Raw genomic sequence first — 18,699 nt, 5'->3', positions numbered from 1 at the left:
CATTAGAGTCAGGAAGACCTGGGTTCAGGGCCAGTCTAGTTTGACACATCATGGTTGTATGCAGCTGTCCAAGTAACTTGACCTCTTTCAGTCTCCTAGATACCTCTAAAACTTGTATTGATAGAGGGAGGCTCTTCATCCTTGGGTCCCTTGGACCAGTGAGACCTCTAGTATGACTCTAGTTAAAGGATTTGGATTCAAATTCTACTGGTCATCTGGGACAAGTGACTTGAAACTCCCTGGGCCTCAATTTTCTCAACTGCAAAAAGAGGAAGAGGGGACTAATCAGCCTCTAGATTTGCTTCCAGCTTGATATCAATGAAAGCATGAAACCTAGGTCAGCTGACTCCTCACCCAGTTCTCTTTCCACTATCTCATTCTGTCTTTCACACTTAAGAATCTCAGCATTCATTCCAAGAGGCTATCTGCCTTCAACAAAGTGATCCATAAACATTTCAATCTCCTATATAATACTTTAGAGGATTGGATTTGAAGCCAGAGGGATTAGGGGCACTCTGCTACCTGATACTTACCTGATTTTGAGCAAGTCACTAAAATTCTCTGTACCTCAGTTTCCTAATTTGTAATTGAGGGGTTAAACTCCATAACCTCTAAGATTCTTCTTAACTCTAATGTGTAATTATTTTAAAATCTATTTGAATGTACAATGAATCACAAGATCACGTACATTTATCTATAAGCACAGAACAAAGAACTATTATTTTTATCAGGAGTTGTTGGAATCTTTACAAACTGCTAACTCATTAGAGTTGATAGATTATTGATCTGATCTTACAAGGAAATGTTTTGGGCCAGAGCCTGAAACAAGGTACTAAGTAGAACTAATTGATACAATGCTTGTGTTCACACCTTTACTCATTGGAGTTCACAAGTATGGGAGATTCACAAAGTAAACTATGTAACTTTGTGAATTCACACCTCCCTTGAAGCTCTTAGGGCCAGAGAGCACTCTGAGAGAAAACCCATAATCCCATTCTCTCAGAAGAGTCATATATAAGCCCAGTTAAGGGAATTCAGCTGAATTAGATTGGAGAGGAGCACTCTGGGACAGACACAAAGCACTCTGGGAGATTGAGAGCCAGAAGCCCTCTCTCAGAGTCAACAGAGATTCATTCCATTTTCCACTTGGCTGGCTGGTGGTTGAAGAAAGCAGAGGCAGAAGCAAAGGACAATCTGCAAGAGCTCTTGGAACCAAGAGGCTGAAGGACAAACCTTTGAATTTGGAGACATCGGAGGGAGCTCTTGGAACCAAGCAGAGAGCCTCTAAGCTAACCGGGCTATATTGGAGGCAATAAAAGATCTGAATTTTTAACACCTGGCTACGTTTTGGATGATTATTACTCTTAACTGAAACTAAGGCTGCCTCCAGAAAACCTCCCTGAGAAACCTACCTTCTTCCAGAGAGAACTATTATATTTTAAAAGAAGAAAATCACCACAAAGAGTTTTCACTAACACTCAGTTAGTTCTGACACTCAAATGGTTTGAAAGCCAAGTTGCCAGAGGCATTGCTTCCATTCCACAGATTTAGCAAAAAATTCTCATCAAAAGAGCTTCAAGGTGACATATGGGATTTCTTTTGTTCCCCCTTTGTGATCTCTAATGGCCAGGGTCTTAATATTCCTTTAAGTGAGGAGTTAGACCTGCTATCAATAATGAAAGGTCACCTGCCTCACAAAGTGATAGCAAAGAAATTTGTACACTACTTAGTACATTATTCAAAAAACAGCTTTGAAGATATTTTTGTTAGTTTGTTTCCATAGCTTGATGACAGATATCAGGGACTACTGTCAGAGTCTTTTCTCTTGGGCACTGGGAAATAACAGATATGCAAATTGTGAAATAACACTTATGCAAAGTGTCTGGCTGCCTGGCCTTCTCAAAAGTATAGAGCAGTTTTCTCTGAGTGTACAGAAGGCAAGGTTGACGTATAATCCTTGGTGAGCTGGAAAAGGAATAAACCTGCAAATTAAATAGCAATTTAAATCTTATTTTTTTCTGAATTGCATGCAAAACAATTTTAACAGCCATTTGAAAATTCTTTTGAGTTCAAAATTGTCTCCCTTTCTCTCTAATTTTGCCCCTTTCCAGAGATGGTAAGCAATATGGGCTATACATATATAATCATGCCAAACATATTCTAATATTAGTCATATTGTAAAGGAAAAGAGACCAAAAAAAAAGCCATGAAAAAACAAATTAAGTAAAAAATACTGTGACTTGCTGTGTATTTAGACTCCATCAGTTATTTCTCTGGAGATGGATAGCATTTTTCTCATGAGTCCTTTGTAATTGTCTTTGAATTGCTGAGGATAGCTAAATAATTCACACTAGATCATTGTACAATATTGGTATTACAGTATATGATGTTCTGTTTCTGCTCACTTCACTTTGTATCAGTTCATTTATGTCTTTTCAAGTTTTTCTAAAAGCATCCTGCTGATTTCTTATAGCATAAAAGTATTCCATTACAATCATACTACAATATGTTCAAGCATTTTCCCTAAATTCCTCTCAATTTCCTGTTAATTGCCACCATAAAAAGCTATTACAATTTCTTTTGGTACAAATAGGTCTTTTTCTCTCTCTTAGAATAGATATTTTGTAGCAAATATCACTGAATCAAAAGGTATGGACAATTTTGTAGCCCTTTGGGCATAGTTCTAAAAATTGCTCTCTAGAATGATTAGATCAATTCACAACTCCACCAAAAATGTATTAGTGTACCAATTTATTCCCTTCAGCATTTATCATTTGTCTTTTCTGTTATATTAGTCAATTTGATATCAACCTGTAAATATGAATCTAATTATGGTATCTGCCTTCTGTGGATGATCAAACTGCTGATTCCTGGCTCTCTAAATTTAGACCCTCATATAGTCTACTAGTCTGAAGAATATTTTCATTATGAATTCTTTGATTTTTCTCTTTTCACAGACCTCTGTATTATGCGCTCTCATTCTCTCTCTCTCTTATTCTCATTCTCTCTCTCTCTCTCTCTCTCTCTTTCTCTCTCTCTCTCTCTCTCTCTCTCTTTCTCTCTCTCTCTCTCTCTCTTTCTTACACACACACACACACACACACACTGCATTTCTCACACATAGCAAGGAAAGCCTGAGCAGTAAATATGTCTATGCCCATCTTCTTCTAATTCTTCTCTTATAGTTCTTATAACCTTATCTTTGTTCAGACTCAGCATCAGTGAGAAGTACTTATAGACATCAACTGACTAATTGAGCATCTGCTGTGTGTCTTGAAAAGGTTCCAACACTTTTCTCTGTCCCAACACTTCACTACAACTTTGGTAGGATTAAGTCTTTTAAAAAATAAAGAACACATTGAAAAAAGATTCCTTATTTCTTAAGGTACATAAAAGATATGGGGTAATCCTATTAAATCTTTCATCAAATAATATTCATGCCATAGCTCCGTTATGGTTACATCTACCTACTTGAGTAGGCATTGTAGCAATGAAAATAAGTATCCATCTGGAGCCTAAAGATCAATAGGCTCTATGTAATAGACTGCATAATTCATTTCTCTTCTTTTCTCAAAGATCTCTTTTTTATTTCTTTTTTTCTTTTTGGGGGGGATGGAAGTGAAAGATATTTAAGGGAGCCTGTGAGTATTTCAGTATGGGGTTACCAGATTTGCTGATTTTTTTGAATTCTCTTAAATAGCTTTAAACTAGTCAAAAATGGAATAAATGATTCTTTTCCATAAAATTGGTATGTGTGTGTATATGCACGCGCACACTATTCATTAGCCAGATAAACCAGTTATTTTGGTGTCTTGTGTGTCAACCAGATCCTAAGTGTATTACGTGAAAGGAGTTTGTACACTTACAGAATTGTAGAACTATAAATGACTTGCAAGGATATAGCTAAATTTTCTGTTATTGGGACGACTATTTCCCTAGCTCTCTCTATCTTTTAGTCTTTTGTGACTTGGCTATGTGGAGAATTGTGGAAAGATGGATGTATATTAGGGCCAGCAGGAGCCCAAATCCTCCTGTAACATACCAATAAATCTCTAACAATGCATTAAAAGAAACAATTATAAAGAAATGAAATAATAACTAAAAATTAAGTGAGATAGTTATTAATTCTTCTATTCAATCCAGCATTGCACAAGAAGACTAAGAGAATCTTGTAGAAGTAGAAAGCAGAGATAGTGTAGTATAGGTGGAAAATAAAGGTCAAATAGGGCCAGAGCAATTATTAGTATAGGCAGCCCAGGGCCTCAAGATGTGGCAGGAAACAGAGCCAGATCAGGTCTCAGGACTAATATGGAGTGACGCACATATTACCATCTGAAGAAGAAAATAGAGCTAGACCATTATACAGCATGGGATAACCAAAATCCCTTATCTCTATTCCACAAGATTCATGATTATACAAGCACCCAATGGTGGGAAATGGAGGAACCTAGTCTGTGGCAAGAGATAGATCAGTATCATGAAAGAAAGCAAGCATGAGAAATGTTCAAATAATTCCTAAAGCTGAAAGGACTTAGTTTCAGTCATCAAATTAATAATCAGAGTCTACCCATATTATTAGGAATAGAGTTTGACCCAAATACAACACTACAAGAAACTGAGATGGAAGATATGAACAAACAGAAAAAAATGTTGAATGCCTAAAAGAATTCAGACAGATGGATATGAAAGAATAAAGTAATTCTACAACTCTGAAAAGGGCATTTGATAAAAACAGCAACAAAAAACAAAAAAGAATAAGACCAAAACATCTTGTCCACAAGGAAGAATATTTGGAAGAAATGAAATAAGAGAAACAAAATAGAATAGAAAAAGTGAAAATAATTGCAAGGAGAATTAGTCCTTAGAACAAAATGATGTAAGCCTTATTGAAAAATTGAACAGAAAACAATGATTTCATGGGAAAACAAGAAATACAAAAAAAAATTAAAAGTCTTCTTTTAAATACGTTTTCTTAAACATATATATTTTCAAAAATAATTGACCTGGAAAACAGTCCAAGAAGAGATCAGATTGATGTAAAAGGCTCTCAGTTCTCTACCTCCAGGCTTACCCCTCTATTTTATTTTGCTCATTGTTGCCAAAATCTCTTCTGATGGACAAATCTGGCTGTGCCTTTTTAATTTCTTTCATTTTTACTTCTTTTTAAAAAAATATTTATCAGTTTTTGCCATTTGCTTTTTATAAGATTTTGATTTCCACTTTTTTGTCTTTTTTGTTATTTTTTGTTTTCCACTTTTTACTTCCACTCTCCCTCTCTTCTTCCCTCCCTCACGATGGCAATCTTATATAGGTTATATACAATGATATTGTATATATTTCCACATTAGTCATATTGTGAAAGAAGAATCAGAACGAAAGGGAAAAATCATGAGAAAGAAAAAAATAACAAAAAAATGAAAAGAGAATGCTTCAATCTGCATTTAGACTTCATAGTTCTTTCTCTGGCTGTGGATAGCATTTTCCAACATGAATCTTCTGGAATTGTCTTAGATCATCATATTGCTGAAAAGAGCAAAGTTTATCAAAGCTGATCATCCACATAATGTTGCTCTTACTGTGTACAATGTTTTTCTGTTCACTTCACTCAGCATTAGTTCATGTTAAATCTTTCCAGGTTTTTCTGAAATCTGCTTGTTCATCCTTTCTTGCAGAACAATAGTATTCTCTTATCTTTCCTACTATAAATAGATGGCTTTATGGCCTTTTCACAGTGTTATTATTAGAAGTCCTTTCCCTTCACCCTTAATATCCTAATACTGCCATTCTGAATAATTGCAACGAAATCATTAACATGTTCAGAGACATGAGGTGGGAACCAAAAGCTAATATAAGCCTTTGATTTCAATATAGTCAAATGAAAAGGACACAGAATTTAGAATCAGATAGCATGAGAGTTCTGGCTCCTTTCTCATGCTAGTTTTTGCTCTTCATAGTCTGAGGGAAGTCATTTTATTCTGGATTCTGCAAAAAGAAGCAATTGGACTATGTATTCTTTAATGTCCTTCCCAGATCTAAATTCCAGAAAATTATGAAATGTACATTGTGGCAAGGGAATATTTGAGTTCTTCTGGTTTCAGATGTCAAGGAACAGAAAAGAACTTCCATATTCTATTGATAACTACAAGATTATTGGATAATATAAAAGTTGACATAAAATTATTAATGACAACTCTTCAATTATAGTTACTCAACCAGGATCAAATTCATATAAGTCTCTCTAGATTAGATTTCTCCAGCTCTTTCACAGGGATAACGTGAGACACTTTGTCCAACACTTTACTAAAATCTAGATAACAGAATTTCCTCAATCTAAAAAGGAAACAAGATTAGTTTAGCATGACATATTCTTGATGAAAATAAATTGCTTTTTTGTGATTTCTGCTGCTTTCTTTATACACTCCTTAATGATCTATTTAATAACATGCTCTAGAATTTTAGAAAATGGAATCTTTGAGAACATTTCATCACAATATTTGACAATATTTGACTGACTATAGACTAGGGGTTCTTTTTTTGGGGGGGGATTTATTTATTTAATATCCCTCCCCCTCCCCCCCCCGTTACACTTAAAATTTTTTTTACATTTGTTTTTAAAGTTTCCTGTCCACAGTTAAGAAACCACATGTGAAGTTATGCAAAACATTTTCATAAAAGTCATGTTGTGAGAGAAAACAGATTTCCCACCCTTATGAAAATAAAAGCTCTCAAAAACAATAAAGTTAAAAAAAGAGAGAAAGAATGCTTCAATTTGTATTCAGACACAATCAGTTCCTTCTCTGGATATGGATAGGGTTTTTCATCATAAGTCCTTCACAGTAGTCATGCATCATTGTACTGCTGAGAATAGGAAAGACCAGAGGTTCTTAAGTTTTCTTGTGTCATGCATCCCTTTATCATTCAGGGAAAATCTGTGGACCTGTTCTCAGAATTTTGTTTTAATAATTGAAAAAAATAGCAAATTTATGTTAGAAGTTAGCGAAAATTAATATGTAATTTCATTCTCATTCAAATTCACAGACCCTTTGAAATCTAGTCATTCCTTGGACTCTTGCATAAGAATGTTTGATTGAGAGGGTAACTCCCAGGTCTGTGTGGTCTCTGGATATAATCTATTTGGTCCTGAAATAAATCTCCAAAAAGTCACCCAACCTAATTTTAAAAGTGAATTTGCCCAATTTAGGACACAGATTTTGGTGCTACAACTTGACTAGTTCTTCCCTTATTTGTCTTGATATAGAGGAAAATATCACAAATGGTAACGATGACAAATTGTTTCAAAAAGTCAATGAGAACATCATTAATTGCATGCTGAAATGTTTCTGGGTCATTAACCAATCCAAAATTTATGGCATCTCTTACGACTTTATGTATTTAAGATTTATGGTATCCCAAATGATTTCAATTGATTTAAAGCCCTCCACAATCTGACTTCTAGATATATTCCCAGATTTATTTCATATTTGTGCCTTTCTCACTCTCTGTGTTCAAGGAAAGCTGTTCTACTGACTGTTACACACAGCATCCCATCTCCCATCCATTCTTTTGCACAAGTGTTTGCTTTGAATGAATTATCTTTTCATCTCTAACTTTTAACATTCCTAGTTTCTGTTACCACATAGCTAAAGTGTTATCTCCTACATGAAACTTTTCCAAATTTCCCATTTTCTTCTGGTTGAATTTTAATCTTTTTGAAATTACTTTGGATTCCTTATTGTGTTTATTTATTTATATATATGCTGCATTCCCCTGTAGAATGTAAGTTCCTTGAAGGCAGGAATTATTTCACTGTTGTCTTCATATTTCCATTATGTAACACAGAGCTTTGCTCAAAATAAATGTTTCATAATGCTCTTAAGAAGCTTCTATTTCAGTTGGAGTCCTGTAGTTACTACAGGACCATATTTCACCTTGCTTTCTTAAGGCCACATCATGAAAGCATTCTTGTCAGCAATTGAGATGGTCTAATAAATCACTTATTCACATTTCAAAAGCGCGCGCACACACACACACACACACACACACACACACACAGAGATAGAGACAAAGAAAGACACACAGAAATGTATATACATGTATGTATACATAGACATATATGTAATCTCTCTATGTATATACAAAGTTCACTTTTATTGTACTTTTAAGTCATAAATCTGCTCATGGGACAGTAATATTCCTAGAAGCATCTTAAACTGGGCAATTATAATTCCTATGGGATGACTACTGAACTGGTCTCTCTTTGGCAAACATATTGTGAAAATTCTGGTAATCCAAAAACTTTGGATCTCCTGGCCCTTAATTGCTTCTGGCAGCTCTATTGTGCCTGACTCTGACTGAGATTGTTATTGCATGGGAAAACTATGTCCACTGAATATGGTGGCTGTTTCGTAATAATCAAGATAGTTCAAATGTCACCTAGTCATCATATTAGTTATCCTCCTTCAAACACTTTATTCTTCTACAATCCCCTGCCTTGATAGTTGAGCAGAAGGGTTTCATACTACATCAACTCACCTCCATCCATGTACCCACCTTCCCTAGTCGCCATATAGGTAGGTGTCCAAAAGGACACTCTCTATTTTCTTATGAAGCTCCTAGCACTGTAGCTCTCTGATATGCCAGAATCTATCTCAACCTACTTTGCCTACAACTGTCTGCCCTCTACTTGGGATCCCCAAATTTCTCTACTAAAAGGCTTCTTTTCTTTTAAATTCCTTTCCAATTTCTTTGGGCTCTGTGCCCAAGAAATTCTTGCCAAAAATACGTGCTTCATTCATAAACAGTTTTGGTTCCGTGTTCTTGTACCAATTAAATCTACTTTTGGACACCTCCTATGGTACTGTTGAGGGACTGCCTTCACATATCTAAAAATGAAATCTTTACCTGGATTTTTTTTTTACAACCCCAAGTGAGTGAGGAAGTCTCTGATTGCCCATTTTCATTAGATCCACATTCTCTTACTCATCCTCTAAATTCCTTCAGATATCTCTAGTAAAACTCTAATACCTCTTCCATTCTTCCAACTTGTTCCTAAGCTATACCATCAACTCCATAATGTTTGCTACTGCTGTGGCAAATCATGGCATCCTCTGAGCCCTAGTTTTTGATCCTTAAAATCACTGTTTTATCGTCTCTTGAAAATCTTAATCAGTTTGGCTTCCTTATAGTGCAAATGGACCAATGGATAATGAAACTCACTAACATAGTCCACTAATGGCCTAGCATCTGTTGATAAATTCTCAGTAGCTCAACCTTAATATAGTAATAGTTCACTATCAAGGCATATCTCTCTTCCATTAGTGGTACACTCATGTAGTTTCCCAATTTCAAAAGTAAGTCATGCCCAATTAATTCCAAAGATGTTGGGCTAGGTCTTTAAGATTGGCCAAAAAATGGATGCTTTTTCATTCCATTGGTTGAAAATTGACAAAAAGTTAGGGTTTAAGATTGGCCAAAAAATGGATGCTTTTTCATTCCATTGGTTGAAAATTGACAAAAAGTTAGGGTAAGGGTGGGTCGATGGTATAGGTAGAAAAGGTAAGATTTTCATGATCATGTACAGAGGCTGAGACACAATATTTTCAGTGAATGCTTTCAACTTTTCTAATTTTCCTCAATATATATATATATATATATTATTTGTACATATTTGTTTTCAGGTTCTTTCCCACATGAGATTATGAGTTCTTTAAAATTTAAGTGTTTTGTTGTTTTTTTTTTTTTGAGGGGTGGATTGCCTTCTTTGTAATGTTAGCATTTAACACTCTGGCTTTCACATAATAGGTACTGGATAAATATTTGGTCACTTAAATTGACTTCTTCTTAGCTATTCAACTCCTATGCTACTCCTTCCAAGATGAGCTTTGCAAGGAGAAGAGTACATGAAGTTTGGTATATTTGTCACATTAAAAATGCCCACAAAAGTGTTTCCACTTTTGGAGAGAAAGAGGCCTGAAGTCAGTTATGGGTGATTGGACTCTAGCCCAAATCTATAAGACATGACCCCATTACTCAGATTTTCTCATTGATGTCCTCTGTGTGTGGGCTACCAGATAGCACAGAATTTGCCCCTAGGCCACACACAGGCACTCAAACACAGACATGCTACATGAGCTCTTTACTGTTTTCTCCCAGAGGTCACAGAGAACAAACACTGCAGATGTAAAAAAAAAAAAAAAAAAAAAAAATCTGAAAGTTCTATAGTAGGACCATCCTAAGAAGTTAAAGTCTTACCTGGACAATCATAGCCCACTCTCCCACTCTATGTAGGAAATTGACTGGCTTAACAATTGTATCCCAGCACTAATTTTAGGATTGAACATTGACTTAACATTTTTCTTCTTCTCAGGTACTGGTGGAATCTCTAAAGTTCATACTTGGGTATCGCTCCTGTTGCCTCTCAGTCCCTGCACCCAATGGTAACATCTGGTTTTCTGTCTAATTTCCCCAGATATGGTTAATGGAGAAAGAGGCTGAGCCCCCAGAAAATCTGCCTAGTGAATGGGCATAGGGGTGGTCTGGGTCTGCATTACAGAAAATATGAGAGCCAAAAGAAAAGTCAGAGGGTGTTAATTTGTGTGATAGCCCCAGCGTTTCTTTCCTCAGCTATCAGACATCTGCAATTGCTTAGATGTGAGGCGCACATGGACTAAAGCATTTCTCCATAGGAACGCCTCACTCCTGCCCATTTGGCACCATGTTGTTATGTGTGGCTTGTTTTGACAAATCTTGGCAGTGATTCCCTAACAAAAAGCAGAGTCTGCTGTCCTGACTCTCTTTGTAGCAGGGAGTTTCACTGCCAGCTGTCAAACCAAATTTCCAGAGACAAGCCCTCTTTTTTCACTGACCTCCTTCTTTTCCTGGTTTCTCGACTTCCTCTGATGCCCTCATTGCTTTGGCGGCAACCAATCAAAATCCCTTCTGAATTGTTACAATGCAATCCCTTCCAAATAGAAAGAAAACTAATAGGGCTCCGGCCAGTTAGGAGGATGAGGGATTAGATCTGCCATTTTGTCCGTAATCAAGTGAGCCCACCAATAAACCCCTTCATAGAGACAATTGTGTATCCCATTAAAAACAAAACAAAGCAAAAACCCAAGTGAAAGAAAAAAAGAACTCGGGAGAATACACAAAATGACTAGGTAAATGATAATGTAAATGAAAATAAGGTTAAAATAAAGCCCAATACTAAGTAATTATGATGACCAGGAGAGTAAGCACTTCTTTGCTTCAGTGGATGAGTAAGGTACTTTGGGAGGGGGTACTGCACACTCACTATATACAAGGGAGGACCTTTTGGAGGAGAGAAAAGCAGGGAAGGAAGGGATTGTGAGGCAATCTGTAAATAATCTATTCAAAAACAAAAGGCATCAGCTTTCAAAAAATCTCAGGAGAAAGATATTTCTTTATCCAGTCACTATAATTTCCCAGAATCCCCACAAGTATACTTGCTGACTTGAAAGTTATTTTTCTAAACTTGGCTAAAACAAACACTTTGGTTTACTTCAATGAGAAAAATTACTACTTCCTTCTATAAGTGGAATAATTGAAACTGTAATAGGAAATGACTTTTGTCATTGGATTTTGTTGAATTATGTAAGTCAAAAGTGGTAAGAGTCATGCCATGTTCTAATAAGAAAAATAATGGGAAACTCTGAGGTGATTCTCAACCACATTAAGTGAATTAAACTTTTTCTTTAGAATGACTCTCTTTATAGATAGCCCTACTTGAACCTCAGTCCACTCATAATTTCTTAATATCATTTGAGTGAATGAGAAACATTTTTTCTATGCATAAAAAAATCAATCAAGTATGAGTACTTCAATATTTTCATTGGTTCTGGAATCTCTTCAATAAAAGTATCCCCTCTAATGGAACAAATTGTTCAATCTATGCCTTTTTCTTTTAAAAAAATGAAAACATTATTTCTATCTTTGGTTTCAAATTCTCTTCCTCTTTTTACTCTTCCCCCATCTATTGTAAGGCAAGAAATATGGTATTTATTCTACAAAAGAAATATGTAGGATATGCAGAAACCATTTCTACATTAGCTATTCATTCCAAAACTTTTAATCCTATGTGTTTCTTGTCTATGTCTTTTCATAAAGCTGACAAAGGAGATCTGCCCAATAGGCTGAGAATCTTTCCCTACATCTCTTGATGTTCCATTCCTACCAGTGGATCACACAAGTTATTTATAGTAATAATAATAATGATAATAACAACAATCTTAAAGCTTACAGAACATATCTCTTTGATACTAATTGACCATATCAATTCCATAAGAGCAGTACTATTATTATCCTAAAATTTTTGAGATCAAAAAATTGCAATTGAAAGGGATTGAGTGATTAGTCCAGTCCCATACTAAGCCACATTTGGTCATTGTGTAGTCCCTGATCAACTCAGAGTGAATGTAAATAGCAATTGTTTCCATTTGACCAGAATCCTTAAGGGTCTTCCCTTTCCAGATTCATTCTGTCTCTCTCTGTGTGTCTGTTTCCTGATTAGGTAAAAGAGGCCATTCATTGCCTCAATCAAAATGTTAAAGACTTTAGCTTAAAAAGTCCAAGGTCTTCCACAGCATCCAGGACCATCTCTAGTCATGCTGATTTATATCTGACCACTGGATCCAAATGGCCTTTGAGAAGAAAGTGAGGGCTACACAGCCCTCCCTCACTCAAATCCAATTCATTTTCATGTCATGGTATTACCTCCTTAATGTTATGATCCTCTTCCAAGAGAAAAGACAAACAATGTAGATACTAAGTACCTGAGACTTTAAAAACAATAATAGCTAACATTTATGTCATCTTTTAAAATTTACAAAACATTGTACAAATATTATCTTGTTTGATTGTCACAAAATCCCTGGGAAATAGGTACTATTATCATCTTCATTTTATTGATAAGGAAACCAAGGCATGAAGTGTTTAAATAATTTTCCCAGAGTCACAATACTATTAAGTGCTGGAGAAGGATTCAGATTCAAGTTCCTCTGTTTCCAATCCATTGTACTTCTGGGATTAGTACTTGAAGTAACAAGAGAACTTGAATTTCTTGACCTCAGCTTCAGCATTTTATCTACTGCACCACTTAATTACACCTAGAATTTAAGAGACTTGAAGTGATTCATCCATTCAAATGATAAAATCATGAATGTCCAATGTGGCCCTCACAACTCCAATTCAATTTTTTAACATTTACCATCATCATTTTTATGCCTAGTTTATATTACACAACCAATTCATTTCTTTTTTTCTAATCAAATCTATATTTCACACAAACTGTTCTGTGAAATTCTATAGGGATAATAAGCAACAACCTATTCATGTTATTCTGTGTGTCTCTGTTGAAGTTATGGAGTGTAGTCAGACTCTTCTCATGGCCATGAATATGACAAGGTTACCTACCAAAAATACGGAGTACAGATTGAGACCCCCCAAATATATTGAGGTTTGGGATGGTGTTGTGAGTCATCTCAAAAGAATTTATTGGCTTAGATATCCTCCAAATCAAGGGTCAAAGATTTTATTATGCTGCTATTTTGGGCTTCCAGATTGTTTATAGTAATTCAAGCTCTCTCCTGATGCTATTATTTGCTACCAAAAACCTGGGGGTCTTAGCTCCCATCACGTGCATACATAAATATATAATATACACACATACTCAATATCCTTATCATGGAAATTTTTCTATGCATAATCATTTATGAATTAGTGTATTTCTGTTCTAATGGCTTAATGCTAATGACAATTTGTAGAAAAATTGGATTTTTCAAACTTGAATTGAATTTTTTTCAAATGACTTTACTTTTCCCTATTTAACCTTGGGGATCTGTAGCACAGACAGACTAGAGCAATAATTTCCTTTTTCTTCCTGAAGGCAATGAGCAATCATGCTTCCAGCTGGATTTGCATGTTCAATGTGAAGCCAATTTTCCGATGGCTGATTGGGAAATCTTGGCAGATGTCTCACAATGAGAATTGAAGTTGACATTGGAGAGACTTGATGAGGCAAGACATTCTTTTATTTGTTTGTCTGAACCATTGCATCCCAACAGTGGCAAGCAGGATGCCAGTGGCTGGGTAAGAGTCAAATTGGGATGAATAAGGAGAATTCCAGATTCCATCCATCTCAGTATTACCTTGTCATCCATAGGAAACTGAAGCCCAGAGAAATTATTCAATTCATTCATGCTGCTATCTATATATGTAGTAGATGTCTGAGTCAGTGAATCCAAATCTTCTGAGCCCAAGTACAGCATTCTATCTACCACAGGGTTGTCATGAGGATCAAATTTTTTACACATACACACACACACACAAACACACATATTACATACATATACACACACAACACACAGATATATGGCATTTTCCCAACTTTAAGGTATCAACTATTATCATTAGGTAAATCCACTCAAATTAGGTCTAAGATTTATGCACCTTACATCAAATTCTGCTCTATAGAAAATAGATTTGTTAAGGTCTAAGGAAGACTTGTGCCAATTTTTGTCCCAGGCTTATTCTTGGATATAGCATAAGCTTCTGTTTGTTCATGCCTTTAAGTTCTCAGGAGATAAGTAAATATGCTCTGAAATTCTCTCTGTTTTCTAAGCATAAGAGATGAATATGATCAAGGAATATATAAGATGAACAGATGGATACTTTAATGAATGGATGAATGGTTGAATGCATGGATGAAAAATCATTTATTGAATGACATGTGCATATTTTTTATCTTCTGAAGATGCAAATACTAGCAAGCAAGATAGTAGTTGCCCTCAAGGAGTTTATATTCTAGTATAAGTGGAGGGAAGAAGATATTGGGGAGGATGTTTTGGTAGTATATATGTGATTACTGTTTCAGAGTCAAAATTGAACATTTGTGGAAATTGAGTAAGAAGGATGCCCATAGTAGCATAGTTTGAAGATGACTAGAAAATTGCTTGGTGAGCCAGTGTTCAATGTGGTGAATTTTCTACTTTGTTACCTTCCTTTACACTTGACCATATGATGCCTCCAGGAATCTCATCATCGGGAAACTCATCATTCTTTCTTGATAGTCACATCACTATACATATAGTTAGGATCCCATACCTTAGTGTATATCTAATAACAACAGTAACAATAATAAAAATAATTGCTAATATTGATTTTGCTTTAAGAGTTACAAAGTGCTTTACATATATCATCTCATTTTATTCTCAGATAGGTGCTATTATTAGCCCCAATTTGCAGAAAAGACAACAGATTATAGGTTATTTGACAGGTCAGAAAACTAGAAAGTGTTTGTAGAAAGATTGAAACTCTAGTCTTCCTGACACCAAGGTCAACATTGTCTGCTGTACCACCAATACTCAACTTATGTGTGTGTCTGATAAATTTCATTACCTTGTACACTCTTTTAGAAGAGCTCAGGATAGCTTAGTGGAAAGAGCACCAGATTTGGAGGTAGAAGACCTGTGTTTAAATTCTAATGAAGTCACTTACCACATGTGTACTCTTGGGCAAGTTTCCTCCTCTATAAAATATGAGAGTTAGTCTAAAATGTTCTTTAAGTTTCCTTCCAATTTTATGAGTATGTTGTTTTTTTCCTATGGTTTTTTCCTGTGGTCTTATGTCTTTTTCTCTGTGATTATCTTGTAGCCAATGCATTGCTTTGATCACAACAGTGCTGTTGTTTTTATCCAATCATGTCTGATGCTTTGTGACCCTATTTGGTGTTTTCTTGGCAGAAATAATGCAGTAATTTGCCATTTCTTTCTCCAATTCATTTTATAGATTGGGAAATGGAGGCAAATAGGGTTAAATGATTTGCCTAGAGTCACACAGTTGGGAGAGTGTCTGAGAATACATTTGAACTCAGATCTTCCTGATTCAAGACCTGGTACTATACCCATTACTCCTCTAGCTGCCACAGAAAGTTCTTAATGAATATTATTTTCCTAAATTAACAGAGCTTTAATGAGGTAGAGGAATCTTTGTCCTAAGGTACTAACTCATGAAGGGATATGGTGGGAATAATATTTTAGTCTTCCTTCCCGCTCCCATGAAAATTAGATTAATTTTTCCTTTAAAAGTATTGAAACTGTTCTCACTGTTTAATTAGTTTAGGAGATAAAGACTTGGGTCCTTCCCTACAATAAGTACTCACTCTCTTTGCTAAGGCTGAATAAATTTCCTTTTTGTTAACTGTTAAATTAATTAGCAATGTCTCACTTCATCCCATTTTCATCCCAAAGCTACCATAAGATTAAACTCTGAGATGGCTCAGGGTATCCATTTTCTCTCTGAGGTGGTTAGTAGAATGCCTTGCTTTGTGTGATCCTGGGGATGGAATGCTCTACCTCCTCAACCCACTGTGAGATTGTCCTTTAGTCTTGTATGCCACTTGTTCTGTGAACCATACTCTCTGCTTTTCTCTCCCTGGTCACACCTCCCTTTCTCTCCCATGTCAAACTGTTCATCCACCACTGAATTTACCTCAGCAAAATTTAGATTATTTAGGGATCTGTGATTGAGTACCACTAAGTGCCAGGAGTGATATGTCTGACCAACACTTAGAAATGTGCTAAAACCAAGTTATGTTGATTTAGATACAATCTTGCTTGAAGTCAGTAAGAAGGCAGGAAAGAGGCAAATATTGATTCCATATAAGGAAAAATGTAACATTTGGTCTGGCATTTGCAAAGTACTTTAACATTTGCAAAATTATTTACATAAATTTTATCTAAGAATGGTTGCCTCTAATAGTACTGAACTTCTCATCACTGGAGATATTCAAGTATAGACTGGGTAAGTATTTTTAAGGGATGCTATGGAGAAAAGTCATGCTTCAGGAAAAAGCTGGACTGTATGACCTCTAAAATGCTTTTTGCTTCAATACTAGGATTCTGTGAAAACTTTTTATAGTTGTTAGAAATCACAGAAATATCACAAGTTGTGAAGAGACTTCATGGACAAAATATTTAGACAATTGGCAAAAGTCTTTCCCTGTCTCTATATGTTATTTCCAAAAGAGATAATCTCCTGTCCCAGCCTCCATCCAAAGCTTTTCCTGACTTGGAAAAAATGTCAAAAATGTTGGGAAAATTCACTCCACCCATTCCTTTGAGGAAGGATAGTTTCTTAATTCCTCTGGGGTGGAGCTTAATTTGATGTTTAAAAATTTTCTTAAAAATGAGGTATGGTCAAGACATTCATCCAATGTAATTCTGTAGGGGAAAGTTGGGGGAGAGACTAGGGTCTAGAATTACATACAATTTGAATATGACCCATAATTTCTGAGAGGTAAAAAATTTCCATATACAGGAATAATCATGGTATCAGGAGAAATGGATTGTACCAGTCAGCTTTTGTCTGACCAGATTACATAAGAATCCCATGGAAATTATATGCCTATCTTTGTGTCAGGTAATTATTTACTGGCATGTTGAGTCAGCTAAATAATATAGAGAAAGCCCATATATCTTTATACAAAGTAGGAAACCTACCTTATATCACTTTTTTTTTTCACTTCCTTTTCATGGCCCCAAAGAAATACAATATTGAGAAAATAATAATATTGGGATCAATTTGTATCCCAATGTAAATGCTAATATAATCCAAGGAATAGATTGCATTATAAAGAACGAAGTGCTAGATTTATCAGGAGATTAATATCATAGGTTGGCCAGATGCTTAGTGGCTCATCTTTGTATCATATAGTTTATAGTTATGATGATGATGCATTGACTTTCTCCTCTTCCTCACTCTGTCCCTTTTCTTCAGTTCTGAAGGTCCTATTTGACCATACAGCTATGGCTCTGGACTGAGAGATCAATCAATGAATCAGCATGATTTTATTGAATACCTACTAGGTACTTGGATACAAGTACAGTTGCTCTCTGGGATATGATATATTTGGAGTAACCAAATTACTTATGTCCCACTTTGTAGTTTCTAAGGTGCTCTGGGGAATTTGGGGGTGGAAGATGGATCATTCTTATTTATATTTACTTCCAAGATCTTCCTGAATGATTTAATCCCCTTTGGGAACTAGATATTTAAGCTTAAATCTAGCCAAAGAGCAGGTTACTTTTGGCACCTGTAGGTCACAGCATATCCCTTAGTCTATTCTCAAATACACACTTCAACATCTGTTGGAGTCTTCTTAATGTTTAGGGATTAGAGTATATCAACAGATGAGTGCTTCATCAGTCAGTCACAAACATTTATTGAGTACTTACTATGTTCCAAGTTATAAGTGTAGGGAATATGCTTTATTGTAATGTTCAGGCTATATAGCTAAATTGGAACTTGAGAATAGCAATAGGACCCTGTTCCTGTTATTCCATTGCCACTGGAAATTCCCAAGTGAATTAATCGCTTCTTAGAAGGCAAATTGATACCTCTGCAATTTAGAAAGTTGCCTAGACTTTGTAATGATGTCAGCCTCAAATAGAAATGGTGATCACTAAGTTGTATATAAGGTTACTTGCAGGCTATATATATTGACATATTGAAAATGTAATATCTACATTTCACTGTATTGCTATTTATTTTTAAAAATATTTCCCAATTATATTTTAATGCTACTCAAGCCATATTGGGGAGTGCTGTGTTTTGACACCTCTGGTCTAATACATTGAGAAGTTTATGTGAGTTGGAGGATCTCACAGAAAACATGCATCAGAG

General features: G+C 35.5%; 1 long non-coding RNA gene across 1 annotated transcript in view; it reads left to right on the top strand.

Annotated features, from left to right (window-relative positions):
• Nucleotides 1–18,699, top strand: part of LOC127554967 (uncharacterized) — a 73,991-nt gene that overhangs the window by 4,533 nt on the left and 50,759 nt on the right. Inside the window, exon 2 of the long non-coding RNA XR_007952116.1 lies at nt 10,367–10,436. This is a non-coding gene — a long non-coding RNA (uncharacterized LOC127554967). The remainder of the gene's footprint in view (nt 1–10,366; nt 10,437–18,699) is intronic.

This window comes from Antechinus flavipes, chromosome 3 (genome assembly GCF_016432865.1).
Source record: "Antechinus flavipes isolate AdamAnt ecotype Samford, QLD, Australia chromosome 3, AdamAnt_v2, whole genome shotgun sequence".
Lineage (NCBI taxonomy): Eukaryota > Metazoa > Chordata > Mammalia > Dasyuromorphia > Dasyuridae > Antechinus > Antechinus flavipes.
Note: the sequence above shows the minus strand (reverse complement) of the source record. Positions and strands in the feature narration are given on the sequence as shown.